We start from the raw sequence: 20,606 nt of genomic DNA, 5'->3' as shown, positions 1-20,606 counted from the left end.
ATTAAAATACATAGGCAGATTTTCATTCCTTTTCTGAGTAATTTTGTTCACTGTGCCATAATTTACTCACTTTTTCTGGTACCTTCTCATTCCCTCTGACATGCAATTGAGAAAATGACCTATTCTTGACTGGTTCCTTCTAGCTTCATAAACCCATTGGGGGTTTTGTTCTGGGACCACTTCATCAGATGCCTGGTAAATGACACGGCCAGGATCAGATCTAGTAATCTCATCCGCACATTCTCTAGCCTTTCTCAAGATCTGAGCCTTCTCATTAGGAATACAAAAATGGTTCAGAACTACTGCAACATCGTGGCAAGTCAAGGAAAATGTTACACCCAACTTAAATAAATTGAACTCTAAACATATCTGGATTTTCCAACAACCAGCTACACTACTCCTTGCATTGACTTATCATTGAAAGGGGGTACCCCCAAGCCATCTCTCCAATTCCATCCATTAGTTCTCAGAGGGCAAAGCAGCCCTGGGCTGGTGGGGAAGTAAAGGAGAGTGACAGCTTGGAACCCAACTGCAACCCCATTGGAGATAGCACCAGGGGTTGTTTGAGAGTGAAAAGGAAACACTTCCCTGACCCAGTTTGACATGGAAGAGGCTCAGGGTTGGAGGAATGAGAGCCCACCATGGCAAAGGAAGTGCTATTCCTGCCTGCCCCTGGAGAGGCATCACAAAGATAGGATCTAGAGGGTCAGTGTCCAAGGCAGACATTGACTCCTCTTTCAATTGTTGTTTAAGAGATGCCACACAGGCTCTGTAAATGTCTCAGAGCTGGGATCCTGGTATAATTTCATAAAGGCCAGCACATATAGCATTTCAATCCATTTATTAGGATTTCTGCAATACAAATCTTATTGTAAAATAGTATAATAACACAAAGATGCATTATTAGGCCAATTTCTCTTGCTTTCCCAGGGGATGCTGAGGCCAAGCAACATGACAGAGAACCATCAGCTTCTTTTTTAGATTATCCAAATTAAATTGATCCCAATTACTGAGGATGCATTATATGGGGGAATCTTTTGGAACATTTGTAGTGTTTTCCATAATGTAGCTCACGTCCTATAATCAAGGGGCCTGGCAAGGGGTGGGGCCCCCAGTTCTTACAATTATTACAGTTGTAATACTCCTCCTGGTCTCATTCAGCCCAGGACCTCAATTTCTTAATGAGGGCCAAGCAAGACAGGGAGGATGAGGGAAGGGGATCTGAGTGAGGGGGCTTGAGAGCCTCTAGCTTTTGAATTTTGGACGACAACCCTCAAAATCTAATAGACTATATATTTTGTACCAGCTCCAAGTAGAACTTACTCTTACTCCACATTCGTTGACAGACTCTGTAACAAGGGATGAGGTGATGGACCAGAAAAACAAAAAGAGGAAAGCAGTGATTTGTCCTAGTGAGTAATGCCTTCTCCTGGGAATTGTGAAAAGTCATGTCACATATGCAACAAGGAACCATGAGGAAACACATTTTTGCTTAGACAAATGACAAAAGAAATTGCAAACTATGGACCCCACAAAGAAGACAAAAGTTGACAAAAGTACTAAGAGGTTTCGAAGTTGGAGAAAAAAGTCAACTCCAGGTTGCCAGCTGCTTTTGAGCTAGTAGAGGAACAGGGGACAATTCCCCAGTTCAATATGAGATAAATGAGCCAGAGTCACTCCGGCCACCTAAACAGAACAGAAGACAGGTAAACAGGAGTCATTCCTTTTGCCCAAACAGAAACTGAAACCAGGGCTCCATGGGCCAATTAACTAAACACCAGGACTCCTGAGGAGTCAAAACAGATGACAAGGAGAAGATGAAGGGAAAAGATGGAAAGGAGAGACAAGAGGGAAGATAGAGGGAAGAAGAAAGGGAACAGGGACCCACCTAGATTCCAGACCTGACTCATCAAGGCACCAATGCAAAAACAATATTCCGGAATGGCCACTTTTGTTCATGTCCTGTCAGCTGCCTCTATCCTCTGGCCAGTCACACTTACTACCCTAGGTCCTAAAAGAAGTGTCCCATCTGGAGTGCCAGGAAACATTACCAGAGCCCTGGACTCTTACAGTCTCCCCGAACAGAAATCAGGGAAGCTCACCAAACATAGCAGCAAAGGAAAGTTTATTCAGCTTGTCTACAAGGGAGCCAGCACTGATAAAGGAAACGAAATGGGCTGCTCCCCGAGGGTAGTGTGTGGATTAGTTGTACAGGGTCTTTCTATAGGGAAGGGTTGCATCAGGGCATATATAGGAGGGTTTTTTCTAGTTTTTGTGCCATGGCTCAACATGTTTCATACATCATATGTAGCATTAGCTTTTTATGAATAAATATCCAACCCGGGGCATGATTTTTGGCATTAAAATTCAGAATGGGTACCTATAGTTTAGGGAAATCTGTGTTTACAGGGATCTTGGGAAGTTTCTAACCCCTGAAATAGGAGTTTGCAGTTAATATCCTCTTCAGTCTTCTGTTACTGTTTGGCTGAAAGTTATATAAGCTCAAGCTTGAGTGAAGGGCTTTAATCCTTTTCCTCCAAATCAACTTAAAATAGGGAATGAACCAGCCTGCCTGCCTGACTCAGTGTTATAGTATGCAAAGATCTATCAGATGTGAAGAATAATCTACAACTACCTGATCTTTGACAAACCTGACAAAAACAAGCAATGGGGAAAGGATTCTCTATTTAATAAATGGTGCTGGGAAAACTGGCTAGCCATATGTAGAAAGCTGAAACCGGATCCCTTCCTTACACCTTATACAAAGATTAATTCAAGATGGATTAAAGACTTACATGTTAGACCTAAAACCATAAAAACCCTAGAAGAAAGCCTAGGCAATACCATTCAGGACATAGGCGTGGGCAAGGACTTCATGTCTAAAACACCAAAAGCAATGGCAACAAAAGCCAAAACTGACAAATGGGATCTAATTAAACTAAAGAGCTTCTGCACAGAAAAAGAAACTACCATCAGAGTGAACAGGCAACCTACAAAATGGGAGAAAATTTTTGCAACCTACTCATCTGACAAAGGGCTAATATCCAGAATCTACAATGAACTCAAACAAATTTACAAGAAAAAAACAAACAACTCCATCAAAAAGTGGGCAAAGGACGTGAACAGACACTTCTCAAAAGAAGACATTTATGCAGCCAAAAAACACATGAAAAAATACTCATCATCACTGGCCATCAGAGAAATGCAAATCAAAACCACAATGAGATACCATCTCACACCAGTTAGAATGGCAATCATTAAAGTCAGGAAACAACAGGTGCTGGAGAGGATGTGGAGAAATAGGAACACTTTTACACTGTTGGTGGGACTGTAAACTAGTTCAACCATTGTGGAAGTCAGTATGGCGATTCCTCAGGGATCTAGAACTAGAAATACCATTTGACCCAGCCATCCCATTACTGGGTATATACCCAAAGGACTATAAATCGTGCTGCTATAAAGACACATGCACAAGTATGTTTGTTGCGGCACTATTCACAATAGCAAAGACTTGGAACCAACCCAAATGTCCAACAACGATAGACTGGATTAAGAAAATGTGGCACATACACACCATGGAATACTATGCAGCCATAAAAAATGATGAGTTCATGTCCTTTGTAGGGACATGGATGAAACTGGAAAACATCATTCTCAGCAAACTATCGCAAGGACAAAAAAGCAAACACTGCATGTTCTCACTCAAAGGTGGGAATTGAACAATGAGAACTCATGGACACAGGAAGGGGAACATCACACTCCAGGGATTGTTGTGGGTTGGGGGGAGGGGGGAGGGACAGCATTAGGAGATATACCTAATTCTAAATGACGAGTTAATGGGTGCAGCAAACCAACATGGCACATGGATACATATGTAACAAACCTGCACATTGTGCACATGTACCCTAAAACCTAAAGTATAATAATAAAAAAAAATTAAAAAAGATTGTATTTTATTAGATATTTAAAACTATTTTTATTTGAGACATTAAAAAAATGTAAAGGGAAGTCACAAATCGAGAGTAATATTTTAAATTATATACTAACAAAGTACTTGTATTCAGAATATATAGTAAATAAAATCTGGACCAATATTTAAGTAAATACTTTCCAAATATACATGTACATAAAGTGGATATAATTATGTGGAAAAAGTTTTACATGGTTAGTAATTAAGGAAATACATATTAAAACCACATTGAGATACCACTGTACACCAACTTTAATGGCTAAAAATAAAGTGAGTGATAACAGTGCTAGCAAGATGTAAAATGACTGGAATGTGAATATATTAGTGTTAGGAATGGAGATTAGTACAGCAACTTTCAAGAAAAGATTGTCAGTATAAGCATGTGCTGCCTCGTATAGACCTATAATTTAGAAATTTTCTTGCCTATATTTTAGTACTATTTTCATGACATTCACCAAAATTAGGAAAGTAGTTATTACTTGAATGATTGTGATGAGATCAGCAAATTAAAAAAGGTTACAACTCTTTTTTTTTGAGTTGAGTGTTATGTATATGGGTATAGTGAGTGTGTGTATGTTTGTTGTCAATGTATACAAGATCTAAATAATTCAAATGGCTTCTAAACTGTCCTCCCCATCATAGGCATTTGCCCAATTACTTGAAATTATACCTTGCCATATGACTTCCTTGGGTAAAAATGTGCTGTTTGTACCTTGTCCACAGAATTAAAACATTCCATTTATGTGACATACAGCCAGGGTGATTACAGGACACAGTCCCCCTGGGGCAGTCTCAGTTCATGCCATTGCCTTATAATTATTAATAACACTGTCTTTCACTCCCACTGGTTTGGTTAATAATGTGAGTCAACTACACAGGGGTCACAGACCATGCATATTCATCTGTATCGTGACTACTCATTTCACTCTACCTCACTTCAGATACATAGGGACCTTTCCTAAAGAATGCTTTTTCTTCCTCTTATGTCACTGTTCTTTTTGCCTCTGACCATAATTGCATTTCTCCTTTCTCTCAGACTGAGATGGTGATCCTTCATAGGTAAGCATAAATATTTTTTTGTCAAAGCTTTTATCCCTGCTCATCTGAAGACACTGCCCTTGATGTTAAAACTATTTTTCGTTTGTCCTTTTTCCAGTACTCATTACGGTGGATTGTTCTCCTTCATCATGTACTTTTTTTGCCTGTGAGATTGAATGCATGTCAAGGGCAAAGAGCATGACTTACTCGTCTTTGACTTTTTCTTAATGCCTATCACATTGCTGACACATAATAGTGTTCCATAAATATCTAATGAATAATTAAATGCAATGACTTATTTGACTGCCTTGGTATTGTTTAACTATGTAACCATTTTGTAAAGCCTATAAGGGAAAACGAATGAGAAAAGAGACATTCAAGGATTTTACTAGACTTTTAAAGGGACTACGATACTATATATTAAATTATCTTGCTCTAAAAGAGTTCATATAGTTTTCAGAATTCTGAGTTAAATTTAGCATTATGCATTAGAGGAATCAAGTCATGGATGACTTTTGAAAATTTTCTCCTTCGGTCATGAAGGAAAATTTTATTTAAGATAATTTATTTATAACATTTTTAAATTCTATTGATTTTTTTGGTTAAAAAAGTTAATAAAAATGATTTGTTAGACTAAAGTAAATTTTATACATATTACAATAATGTAAAATGTGACATATACTTAACTGCAAATGATGCCACCATCATTGTATCAAAATATTTAAAACTACATGCACAAAATTAAATTAGATGATAACACAGCTTAATTATTAAGGAGTAAAATTTTTTAAAATTATAAAACACCTAGTAGAGCAGAAAGTTATATATTACAGTTTTGAAAAAGAAAGTCAATTTAATCAGGTAATTATTTAATCTTTTTTTTTTTTTTTTTTTTTTTTTTTGAGACAGAGTCTCTCTCGCTTTGTCGCCCAGGCTCGAGTGCAGTGGTGCGATCTTGGCTCACTGCAAGCTCCACCTCCTGGGCTCACACCATTCTCCTGCCTCAGCCTCCCGAGTAGCTGGGACTACAGGCGCCCGCCACCACGCCCGGCTAATTTTTTTGTATTTTTAGTAGAGACGGGGTTTCACCGTGTTAGCCAGGATGGTCTCGATCTCCTGACCTCGTGATCCGCCCGCCTTGGCCTCCCAAAGTGCTGGGATTGCAGGCGTGAGCCACTGTGCCTGGCCGGTAATTATTTAATCTTTAAGCATATTTTAAAATAAGATTGGTGATATATCATAAAATGTCTGAAATAAATTATGCACTTTCAAGGATAAAACTTTATTGAAAATAAAAACATTATCAAAAATCACCCAAGTACATTTTTAATGGGAAACGTAGATTTTGAGTTGTGAAACTACTACATTCTTAAATGTAGTCTTATCTTGGAACATAAAACATAGAAGAAAACACTAAAATTTATTTAATAATTTTTTCACTTATAAATTTGAATAAATTTTTCAGAAACAAAGTTCCTTGATGTAAGCATCATAAGCAGAGGAGGGGTTTATGGTTTTTGTAATTTTGTATTTTGTAAACTAATGTTTTCCCTAGTCTATTTTCTAATTCTGTGAATAAAATAATACCTGCAAATGACATTTACTTTGCTGACCCATTAACTATAATTTTCTCAGTGTTAGTGTGTAGCTCACACCAATCCATATGTTTATATCAAAACTTTTTAATATTTCTCTTCCAAACTATGTTTTTAAGTGTCATGTCTTGGGAACCTTGGCATTTGTTATCTCTAACAATCAAGAAATAAAAATTCCAACTTTGCACTTTTTGCTACTCACCAATATTTGTTTATTATAATAGAAAAAAGTGCATTGGACATGGTTATTAAAACATTATTACATAAGAATAATTGAAAAATACATACAATTTCCTTGTACATAGATACATTTATTCATTTAATCTCAAGGTTATTTCAATAGTGAAATAAGCCAGACACAGAAAGAGAAATACTGTATAATCTCGCTTATATGTGAAATCTGAAATAGATGCATAGTGACAGGGAGCACAATGCTGCTTGACAGAGGCTGGAAGGAGGAGAAAAGGGGGAGATGATAGTCAAAAGTTACATAGTTTTAGTTATGGAAGGTAAGTTCTGGATACCTACTATTGCATAATGCCCAGAGCTAACAATACTGTATTGTATAGTAAGTCCTCACTTAATGCTGTCAGTAGATTGTTAAAAACTGCAACTTTAAGCAAAATGACAGAAGAAAACCAATTTTACCATAGGCTAATTGACATAAACAAGAGTTAAGTGGCTAGCACATATTTGTGGTCACAAAAACATCACCAATCTTCTAAATAAAGACTCAAAACACTTTAATATTAAACATTGAAATAAATGTGAGCTATACATTTAAGGAAGAGTAATAAAAACAAGGAAGATAATTATGTACAAAATTTTTGGTGAATCAGTGAGCAATGGCAGTTGCAGTGGTGGTGGATTAAATAAAGGGATAAATGTTGGAAAAACAAAAATTGTAAGGAGTGCCTCTTATTACCACAAAGTTAAACAATCAGAAATAGAGCAGACTCACTGAGCACTTTTATACTGTGTTGTTTATTGTCATGCATTTGTATGCATTCATTCATTGATTTTCCAACCTGCTTATTCCAGTTAAGGGTACTGGGTGGCCATAGCCCATTCCAGTAGCTCTGGGTTCCTCGTGGAACCAGCCCTGGACAGGATGCCACCTCATTCCAGGGTGCACGCACACACACACCCACACTCACTCATGCAGGTACAATGTAGACATGATAATTCACCTCATGTGTACATCTTTGGGATGTGGGAGGAAACCGGAGCATCTGGAGAAAACCCACGCAGAAAGGGGGAGAAAGTGTAAACTCTACATCAGACTCCAAGTTCAGCTTTTGGACTCTTGGACTTGTACCAGTGGTTTGCCAGGGACTCGGGCCTTTGGCTACAGACTGAAAGCTGCACTGTCGGCTTCCCTACTTGTGAGGTTCTGGGACTTGGACTGGCTTCCTTGTTCCTCAGCTTGCAGATGGTCTATTGTGGGACTTCACCTTGTGATCCTGTAAGTCAATTCTCCTTAATAAACTCCCCCTCATATACACATATATCCTATTACTTCTGTCCCCTTACAGAACCCTGACAAATACAGCGTTCTTAACACACACACACAAACACAGACACACACACGCACACAATAATAATGATATTAATAATGAAGAGGCTGAGAGGAAACTTTTGGAGGTGATATGTTTATGGCCTTGATGATGGTAGTGGTTTCACAGGTGTATACTTATCCCCAAATTCATTGGAATTATATACCTTAAATATATACCATTAATTTAGAATGAATTCATGTCATTTAGCTAATATTCATTTGTAGCATATGCCTCGTTCTGTATTAAATACTGGGCATGTCTTTATGGAAAAAATAAATCTCTGCCTTCATTGGAGTTTACACCCTAATGGAGAGAAATACTGTCAAGTATTTGATATGTATTCATATAGTTTTTCCTCCATACATTTTTTCCATTTTTAATTGGAATCATATCATATAGAAAATATTGGGACTATTTTTTAATATTGTATTATGACATCAAATATCTTAATATGTGATTATTACATGCTGAAATATTCTATTGTTTTTTATATTGATACATTATGATTTTATTAACAAACTAGTTGTCAATAATTACTATTATAAAAATAAAGCTGAATATTTCCTTAAGAGAAATTATCTGCATACTGCAAAAGCCTGTTTCCTGATTGAGAAAATCTTCTGGGCCTTTTTAAACAAGCTCAGTAATCCTTACACATTTTCTTACTTAGCTCTCATTTGTCTTTTTTCTTGTTAGCTATTTCTAATCTTTTCTGAAATCTTTAAACTTCCCAGTTGACTTATGTCTTACTTTACCCACAAAACAAAATCCATCAGGTAAGAACTCAGTCCTCTCACCAACCAAACAGTAACTTATCTCTACAGGCACCTATATTTTTAGATTTCCCTCCTTTTACAATTGAAAAGTTTATTTGGCTCTTTTTTTTTTTTTTCCTTTTAAGACAGGGTCTGGTGCTGCCCCCAACTCTTGGACTCAAGGAATCCTCCTGCCTAAATCTCCCACTAGCTAGAACTATAGGCATGTGCCACCACACCAGGCTAATGATTTGGCTCATTTCTAGAGCTAATAGTTCCAATATCCAAGATTCTATTACATTAGGTCTTTCAATGAACAAAAGTCTATTTGTTATTCACGATTTTTCCTTTTTTAAAACCTCTTACTTTATAAAGAATTATCTGAATTAAAACCTATAGATTTTTATACTGAATTAAAAACCTGTAGGTTTTTCACAACTATGTGTGATTAATTTTGCTTTAATTTATTTTCAATGTGTGAGGATCAGATAAACATTTTTTGCTTGCTTATTTGTTTGTTCGTTTTGTTTTTACATATGAAAGACCCAATTGCCAACATGATCTGTTAAAAAGATTCTACTTTCTAGGTTGCATTGCACTATCATCAGAGATCAATTGGCCATGGTGTAAGTGAATTTCTGGACTCCATTTTTTTCATTGATATAAAGGTTTATCCTTCCCTTCATGACACATTGCCTTCAACTTTTTAGTTTCATAGTAAGTCTTAAAATCAGGGACTAAGATTTCTTCAACTGTATTCTTTCTAAATTATTTTGTGTATTCTAGTATCTTTGCCTTTGAATACAAATTTAGAATCATCTTATCTATACTTACACAAAAAGCTGCTGGTATTTATTATTATTGGTATTAAATTTATAAATTAATTTGGAGAATCAGTACAACAGTAAAAGTTTTCCAGTCCATGAATATAGTACATATCTCTATTTATTTAGGTCTTCCACTGTTTCTTTCATCACTATTTTGTAGTTTTCAGTATAAATATCCTATAAATGAGATATATATATATATATCTCAATATTTCATGTTTCAAATCTATTTTAAGTGCTATTTTTAAAATTTTACAGTTCCAATTGTACATTTATTTTCTATGGAAATAAAGATAGTTTTGTGTGTTTAACTTGTATGTCATGACATTGTTAAACTTATATATAATTTATCTGATTTTTTGTGAATCTGTAGAATTTTGGTATTATCTATATCAACAGCCATGTTGATATACATATGTTCACCATGATGTCCTACAGTCATGTTTAGTAGGCATCTTCACCTAGTTGCTGATCTTCGCAGGAAATTGTTATCCTTCATCAATAATGTTAGTTTCCTAGAATTTTTTATTGAAATGGATAGTGCATTTTGTTAAATAATTTTATGCAAACATTGATAAGATTATGTGGCTGGTTTCTAGACTACATTAAATTAATAGATTGTGAATATTGTTCCAGGCTTGAACTCTTATCTGATCGTGGTGCCTTATCCTGGCATCTTCCACTAAGCATAATGCTTTCACTCTATGTAAGATGTAGTATAAATGAATACTTCATTATTTCTATTACTAAATAATATTTTTTATAGCTATATCACAATTTGTTTACTCATTCATGAATATTTTAACCTTTTAACTATAATAAATAGTTGTCAATATGCATGCACCAATTTTAATTTTTCCCCCTGCTTTCAATTATTTTGAATATATATCTAGTAGTAAAAATGCTGGCTCATATAATAATTTTATGTTTACTTTATTGAGGAGTTGCCAAACTGCTTCCAGAATAAATGCATCGTTTCACATTTCAACCTGTAATGTATAACGGTTCAATTTCTCTATATATCCTCATAAATATTTTCCTTTTTTTTTTATTCTTTTTTGCCAGGCACAGTGGCTCATGCCTGTAATCCCAGCAATTTGGGAGGCCAAGGTGAGAGGATCACTTGAGCCTAGGAGTCTGAGACCAGACTGGGCAACACAGGGAGACTCCGTCTCTAAAAAATTGTAAAAATTAGCTGGGCATGGTGGCGCACGCCTGTGTTTCTAGCTACGTAGGAGGCTGAGCTAGGAGGATCACTTGGGCTCTGGAGGTTGAAGCATCAGTGAGCCATGGTCATGCCATTGCACTCCAGCCTGGGCAACAGTGAGACTCTGTCTCAATTTTTTTTTTCTTTTTAACAATGATACCCTTCCAAGTGGGCATTAAGTGATGTCTTATTGTGGTTTTGATTTAGATTTCACTAATGGCTATTAACATTGATATCTTTTCATATTTTTATTGATTATTTGCAGAAGAAACAACTATTTAAGCACTTTGCCTTTTTCAAAAAAAATTGGATAGCTTTTTGTTGTTTAGCTGTAAGAATTCTTAATTCTGTATAATGGACTATAATTCTGTATGATGGACTCTTATTATATTATAACTTGCAAATATTTCCTTTTAATATTTGAATTGCCTCTTCACTCTCTTGGTAGTATTCCTTGACACACAAGAGTTTATAATTTCAATGAAATTCAACTTATGTATATATGTATATTTACTTATAAATATATGTATATTTCTTTGCCTTTCACATTATTTTCTCTCGGTTTTTCTATTTGATCAATTTCTATTGATCTATATTTAATTTTAAATTTAGAGCTTTTCAGTTTTTAAAATTTTCATCTTTTTTAAATTTTTTGATGCCACTGTCTATGTCTGCTTATATTTTGTGCATTTAAAGAACAAAATTTTTAGGTTCAAGGAAGAATTCTCATGGTTTTTCTAATTGAATAAAACAGAAAATACAGGTTTTGCAAATTGCTGGGCCCTTTCTTCTTAAATCGAGTACCTGTGAAAGTCAAGTAATAAACTATTAAAAGCTGAATTCTTAGCTTCATTACACTTTTGCGTCACCTGGAAACTTTAGGTGTTTATACACACATACATACACACACACATGGTTTATATAAACATAGGTAGAAATACATATATATGTTGTATATACACATATATATGGTGTTCAACATAATGTTTGAAATACATATACATTGTGGAATAACTAAATCAAACTATTTAATGCACACATTACCTCACATACTTTTTTTATTATGAGAACCCTTATAATCTACTCTTTCAGCAATTTTCAAGCAATTTTCAATACAATACATTGTTATTAACTCTAGTCACCATGTTGTGCAACAGATTTCTTGAAATTACTCTTCCAGTCTAACTAAAATTTTCGACCCTTTGAACATCTGATTTTTCTCTATATCTTCTATTGTAACATTTGATTCAAGATAATTTGTTTTGCTCATTTAAGCATTTTTTAAAAAATCGTTTAAAATATTAGATATTTATAGCATCTGTGTCATCTTGGTGTTTGTAGCCGATTTATTTTTCCTATGTGAGTTGATATTTTCCTGGTTCTTCATATAATGAGCAAATTTGTATAATCTCAGCATTTTGTTTATTACATTATAAGACTCTGAGTCCAGTTTAAAGTCTATACATAAAGTTGGTAATTTTATTTTTGCAGAATACTGATCTGTTTACTTTTGGGTTTCAAGATCCAACCTGCCTTCTATGGCCTATGGTTCCAGTACCAGTTCAGTTTTCAAAAACATTGTATTGTTCTTTCTTTCTATTATCTGTGTGTGTCACCTAGTAGATTGTGACCTATTAATTGATACAGTTCTCAAAATCTTTGGTCCCTGTTAAGATCTAATATATATACATGCAGCTCAGGGTTAAACCTTGAGGTTCATAAAAATAATTTTATTGGATTGCTTTCAGGAGTTCTTCCATCTTCATCATCCCTTCCAGATTTTGCTGTCCCCAGTAGATCCCCTTTCTGGCCACCTGAGTATAAACTTGAGTTTTTGGACACTCTTCCATGTCCCTTCATGTTTGGTACAACATTCATGTCCAAAAATTGGAGGGAAAAGTAAAAGGAAACAAAGCAATTAGTGTTACTCCCACATTCACGGAATCACATCTCTGAGAGAAAGTTTTTCCTCTCTGAGTTGATTCCTATTGGCCTCTTATACAGCTGCTACTACCTCTGTGAGATTGCTGGGGAGATGGGTAGGAGAGAATGGATAAATGGGAGTAAAGAAAAATAACTGAATTTCTGCAAACCAAATATTAGGATTTACTTTTTTTGTCTGCTTAAGTCAGAATTAGAGGAAAATAACTGTGTCGTTGTGTACATTTCTAGGTTGCTGACTATGTTACCGTCAGGGTGAGAGATACTGGAGGGGAAACATGGTAAACTCACTGCCAGTTTGGTAGTACATTGGATTTTCATGTTAATTGCTGAACCACCCACTGCTGTTTACTTTTCTTAGTCCTCATATTGTTGCTGCATATATTCTGTCCAGGTTCTATAGTTGTATTCAGTGGGAGGGTCAGTTGACATATACAAAATCCATATTGCCCCCAAGCAGAATTCCAGGCTACCGTTTATCAGGCTGGAATATTATTTGTAATATACTCACTTAAAACCTCCAAAGCTATCAATCCTTTTGGATCCTAGGATCCTTTTGGATCACTATAAACACTTTTCAAATTGTGGTGCAGGAAACTAATCTCTGCTTTTCAAGTTTACATTTTATTTAGAACAAGGCTTTAGTGTTTTTTTTTTCCAAAAGCCATATATCTTAGCTCTCATTTTAGAGTTTGTCCTGAACCAATATAATAGAAATAGCTGGAGATGCCATACCCTACCTCAAACCCCATATTCACAGCTAACTGAGATATTCAATATAAATAATTAAGTCTATCACGTGGAAAATAAAAATTAGCATGTCCTTTTGAAGAGCTTAAAAGATCCAAAGCTCCACAAGTTTCTGGGTTTTCTCATATCACAGTAGTATCTCCCATAGTTTTATCCATAGTCATCAGTCAAGGTAACTTTACGTTAAAAAATAGATTTTGTTAAGTCAGCAAGACATATGATTAACTAACAGTTATCCATCTTGAATTACCCTTGACTTAGGGCAATAAATTCTGTGTTCATCATTTCTGGCTTTTAAACATTCTATCATGAACAACGACAAAAAGTATCTAACCTATTCTGACATTCTGATGATATTTCTATTAATTCATTTAAATTTTAGCATCAGCCAAAAATAGTCTGAGGCCCAACATACCACAGGTGAAAGTACAGCTTTTTAATTGTGTGTCAAAAAGAATTTGCTATATTCAGCTAGGTATTACAGGATGAATATTACCACCAAACAAACCTATAATCAACCAGTACCTCAATCATTAGACACATGACTTGAACCAATCAACTTTCAACTATCAATTTAAGTAATAGGGAGGATTTTTTTACTTATATCATTTATTACAGTGGCCAGTGGTGGTGGGTTCTGTGATGAACAAGCCTCACTAATAACAAATGCATTGAGGAATAATCCCTCTTACCAAAGGAAGGATTTATAGGCATATAAAACAACATTTACTACTCAATATTTCTCTATTTAATCTGCTATTTTGTGCTGAAGGAATGTTTAAAGATTTCTCATGAATTTTCTGGTTTTGTTGGTGATTTTTAATTTTTCCCTATAAAAAACTAAGACTATAAAGAATAATAATATCTATGCCCCAACCTATTATATTTTCACTGAGACTACTCAATGTATTGTAAATATTCTTTGTTTTCAGATTGAATAATTGCTGTGTCTAAGAGCTACACCTGATATTCTTTCTATGGCTACACTTCCTGAAGTGCAGATTCCTTAAAGTGGAATATCTCTGTATCACCTACATTTTGTCCATTTACTGTGATATAATATTAAAATATTTTGATTATTCACAAATACTCAGGAACATAAAGTTAATTATAGTACCTTAAAAACCAAAGTAGATGGTCAAAAGTGATACATACACACTTTGCCAATTGATATATACAACTTGGGTAACATAGATATTCTAATATATCTGGGAACACTAAATAAACTTATCCCTTTCCACTGGAGTATCAAAGGAGCTAATACTTGCAGAAAGGAAAATTCTGAAACCTCCTTTTCTCTCACCATGTGGTGAAAGATTAAGGCATTTACATTAAAAAAGTCTATTTATATTTTTGATGGTTTTCTATTAAAACCTTTCCAAAACAGCTCTTATCTACTTTGTGTTGAGAGAAATTTTAATGTGATATATCCTTGTATTATCATCCAACTGTCCCACTGTGACTGGTTCTTAAACTACAGAGCTGCACATCCCAAATGAAAGCAGAGATTAAGCTCTGCTATAATCTTCTTTCTTGATTGGTACCCTGACCCCTAGTGTCTTTTGTTTTTAGATTGAAAAATGAAAATAAACGTTGTGTATATTTATGGTATAGATAACATGTTTTGATATATGTATACATTGTGTAATGGCTGAATGAAACTCATTAACATATTTATTATCTCACAGTTATTTTCTACAGTAAAAGTACTTAAAATCTATTCTCTTAGCAATTTTCAAATATATAATATATTGTTATTAACTGTAGTCACCATGATGTGCAATTGATATCTTGAACCTTTCTTGACTAACTGATATTTTGTGTCATTTGACGAATGTCTACCCAGTCCCTCTGCCCCCAGCATTAGGTTAACCACCATATTACTCTCTGTTCCTTTGATATTCAACTTTTTTACATTCCACATATAGGTGAGATCATACAGGATTTTTCTTTCTATGCCTGGCTTATTTCATATAACATAAATATTTTCTAGGTTCATCCCTGTTGTTGCAAAAGACAGAATTTTCTTCTTTGTAAGGGTCAACAGTATTCCATTGTATACATAAACTACATTTTATTCATTTATTCTTCTTTTCTTGGGCACTTTGTTTCCCTATCATGGCTGTTGTGAATAATGCTGCAGTGAATGGCAGACTGCAGAATAATGCTGCAGTGAAAAGGCGAGTGTAGATATTTCTTTGACATACTGATTTTATTTTCTTTGGATGTATTCCCAGTAGTGAGACTCCTGGATTATTGTGTGAACTCTTGTGTTTCTTGAAGATGCTATTATAGAACAATCAACTTATTTTTGCTGATACTCCTTTTGACCCTTCTCAGCACAAGTACTTGTCTTTTAATGAAAGGTGTATTATTAGTTCATGGAGGTTTATGGCCAGCCATATCTTATTCAAATAATCAAGGGGTGGGTCTCCCATACTCCTGATATTGTCCTACTAGAATTTGATAAAATTAAGGAAATATCTATGTCAGGGGAATTAGGCACATGTTTTAATTAGGATGTGTGGCCATCCTGTTAAATTTTTCTTAACCATAAAAATGCCATTTTTATTTCATCATCTATATGTTTCCCTGAACAGAAATGTATCATATTCTAGATGTCCTAAACTGTTTATGAAAAGAAACCTGCAACTAATTGTTTCTGTTTGTTAATGTATGAGAAGAAAATGCCTAGATACATTTTTCATCAAATCTGGATGGTATGATTGAGAAGATCTAACTTTAAACACAGAATATAGACGTTATACAAAATATATTTTGACAAGCTCAGAAGGGGGTCACTTTGGAGATAGGCAGTCACCAACAAAATAAATGAAATCCAGGTGCAATAAGAGATTCATTTGAATGCAAAGTAGGAAAGCCAAGACTTACATGAAGAATTCATTAAAACAAAATAAATAATAATTTTAAATATCAAAACATTGAACATGCTGACACTTAGAATAGTATATATTAACTTGTGAACAAGTTGATTCATAACAAGCAACTCTATGCCACATGTTTTAGAGTATACTCGAGCATTAATATATATTGTATATCTATATGTAATGTATATAATATTTAATGTATATTGTATGTCTATATTGTATATCTATAATGTATATTGTATAACTATATTTTATGTAGATGTACAATATATCATATTTTCTTATTGTTTGAGGATATTAGAGAAAGAAAATGCAGTGCTAAAATAAGGAGTGCAAATGATAAATATCCTGTGTAATGAAGTGCCAAAATGTTGTTAATGCTTCATTATACTTTCCTGATATTAATGCAAGTTACGTAAATTTTCAGTTCTAAAGATATATCCGTAATTGGTTTGCTTTAAAGATGATATTTGCATAAGCACAATACAAATACAACTATTTTTGTTTTAGCAGAAATTTTACACTCATTTTATGCCCCTATTACTAACATTTCACAGGATTTATCACAAATATATATATATAGCTCCAACTTCTCATAGAGGCTGTGCTTACTTCCTTGCTTTAATGACTATTTCTCTTTCAGATGGACTTATTAACAGAAATAAGTATACTCAACAGATGGTTGTCAGAAATCTGCTTACTTCAATAAAATAATTGAGAGTTAACAAACATTTGCAGCTTGATGTGGCATAAAGCATCACTGTATTAAGTTGCCATAAGGAATCAAGCACACAGAACACTTTAAAAAGATAACTCATGTTTATGTAGTTTTGATTTCAGCAATATTAAACACATAAAGTGCATGTGCAAATGACATACCCCAAACTATAAATAACAGTCACTAAACAACGGCTATAATCTTTGAAGCTTATATAAACTCTGCTGAAACGACTGTAAAAATAGGATCAGGTGAAGCCAAAAGAGGGAAAGATTAACTGTAGTTTTTACTCAGAAAAATAATAAGCCAAATGTCTGAATATTTATGATTGATTTTCCTGAAAACTTTTTCTCCAAACCTTCTGTATCGTAAAATAAATAACTTTAAAAATATCCAACTATTTCAACTGCAATAAAAAGTGTCAGATGAAATGCAATATTAATCTTTCTATACTATATTAAAATTCTGTGTCACTAGTAGTATGTCATTGCAGCATATGAAGGAAAGGCATTATGATTAAGATAAAGCAGAGCTAGACAAACTAAACATGTAGTGGGGACAATGTTTTAACTTAGATATTTTTATTTTAACTGCTGTAGGAAATTAAGACATAAACTAAGAAATATCCCATGAAGGAATGAGTATACTGTTTCTACTTGCAGAAAACGTATGATCTTTCTTTCTGAACTAAGAGATAAAATATCCATTCTCCATGATTCGCTCTCAATTTATTCACCTGAACACCAATTTAGTCTATTATGTATTATATATGTTAACATATACACACCTCCATATCAACTTACTGTATCTAGTTTAATAATTTAAAGTTATCCTATTAGTCTGCAAGCTACATTAGATTATAGTATTCACACTTACTAATGCCTCAACAAAAAAGTTGGGGTACAAGAATAAATCAGTGGAATATATGGGGAAATATTTTACAATATTTTGAAATATAATTTATAAAATTTGTTTTTCTATAAAAGAAATTAAAAAATAAATTATTCTGCTGAAATTACACATTAGAATTATTTGCTTTATATTTTATAAGGCTAAATATAGCCCAAATCTATAAATACAGTATTTGCTAATTAATCTGACCCTATTAAAAATGGAGTTAGTAGCCTCTCATCCTTTAATTACGCCAAAAAATAGAAACAATTTGAAAAGCTGAAATTTCTGATGGTGACGGATATCAATATGTTTTAAAATATCAATCAGAGGATCAGGTCTACTGTTTTAACTGATTTTGTTTAAGAATGGTTGAACATGATCTTCTTTCAAAGTACTGGCTGATAAATATACATTTAGGTTTTTAATATTTGCTTATCTTTCTCCTGGCATTGATCATGTATCTTGCATGGAAGGAATTAAAATGTTAAAGGAGCTGGAGAGCCATGCACTAGTGATTTTATCTGAGTGAATGAGTACAGTAGTACCCTACCTCTGCTGTCAGACACAATTACAATCCTTTATGCCAGTGAAAGTTGTAGTCTGTGGGATGGCATCCACATATTGTGGGATGGAGACCCAAAATTTCTTCCTGTCTTTGGGTTAAGGAAATAATGTCACATAGCAGGGACTCCCTCCCTTTACACAGAAAGAGTTATTTAATATTATCTCTTATTTTGTTTTTTTCTTACTTCATTTTTGTGAGAATCAGTACAACAAACTCATATTTAGATCTATTTCAGCGAAGATATTCTTAGTCCAATTATTCCTCAAAAACACTTTATGTTAATGTCTTATACATAATATTAAAAATATTTCCAGTTAATGATTTATGTTGAATGATTTCTCTCTTGGCAAGCTAGGCAGCACAAACACATCACACACATACACACACGCATACACACATACAAATACACAAGAAATAAAACCTCTAAAAGAAGATACATTTTGATGAAGGAAAATAAGTCAGGAAGACCTATGTTTTATCACATGCCAAAGACAGATGACATAACAGAACGTGGATTTCGCCAGCAAGAGATAGAGTTTACAGAACTAAAATGAAGGTTGACCAAGGTCAAATATGGCAAAGATATGCTGATCATCGACGCCTTCTAAAAATGTCTGAGGGTTAGTAGGGGCTCAAGGAATGAACAAATGTAAGTGGAGGCAATTCCCTATTGGAAAAAGACAATATACCAAACTAAATGTATTAATTTTGTTCTCTCCTTGGTTTTCTTGGCCTGCCCTTCTCTAGGGCCATGTTTGTGCAATTTCTTACAAGTTGTGCCTACTAGCTATAATTGAGTTTAATGTATATCACTTTAGCAATTGCCATTAATTTTTTATTTTTAATCGTTTTTTAAATTAGTATTTTATTAAATGTATGTCATTTGTATTTATGAAATATATGTCTTTTTAACTTTGAAAATAAATCACACGTGTTTCAAATGATGAACAATCTAGTCTGCTTTTAGTGAATAGGCAGTGAAATAGTTCTGTAATCCAATATTTAGGATAGAAGTTTAAAATATTTATCATAAATGATGATAATAATTTTCTATTAGGAATATGTATCCTCCTCCATACTATGACTAACATTTTAGTAGTAATAGTATAAATTTAGTGGAGAGATATTCACAATATAACTAAAACCTGCAATTAATCTACCAAAGTTTAAATAAACAAATCCTGCAATACTTTTAAAAATTCTTCTCTATTTGTGGGTTGTAAAAGTAAAAAAACACAAAATTAAATACTGAAAATGTACTACTTCTATAATTAAAAACTTTAAAGTTTGACTTCTATAGATATACTTGGAAATGTTCCTGATTAAAACAAAATAATTCTCAAAATATATTTTTTGAATAATGTGGGCAGTTGCTATATTAAAAATAGACAAAAACATTAAAATTCTCCCTGAATATGAAGAGTTAGGTGAAAAATTACATAACTTTAAATATTTGAAAGATCTAATACAAATTACTTATAACTATAAAATATCTTTGCTATATTTTTAAATTATTCAATATATATGACATGGATGGCACTTCCAGTCATTCATTTATATTAGTGTAGTTTACTTCAACTTTTTTCTTTCTGTTATGCATTGTTTTTGTTTGATCAATTATTTTTAATATTTTTTACATTCTATTTTCATTTTTTCTATTTTACTAATTGTATTGTTTGCACTATCCATTTTAATATGTATCATTAACTTATCACAATCTACCTAATAACTGATTTTAAGTTCTTTTCTAATGATTCCAGTATCTGGGTCATCTTGGAGTCTATTTTGATGGTGCTTTATTTTTAATATTTTATTGTTAGTAGTAATGGCGACAGTAGTTACATTTTCCTACTTCTTTATACTTTTTATTTTGTTAATTTAATATTTGACATTGTGGAT

Source organism: Nomascus leucogenys, chromosome 5, assembly GCF_006542625.1.
Source record: "Nomascus leucogenys isolate Asia chromosome 5, Asia_NLE_v1, whole genome shotgun sequence".
NCBI classification, from domain to species: domain Eukaryota; kingdom Metazoa; phylum Chordata; class Mammalia; order Primates; family Hylobatidae; genus Nomascus; species Nomascus leucogenys.
The sequence above is the reverse complement of the archived record's forward strand: the minus strand, read 5'-3'. Positions refer to the sequence as shown.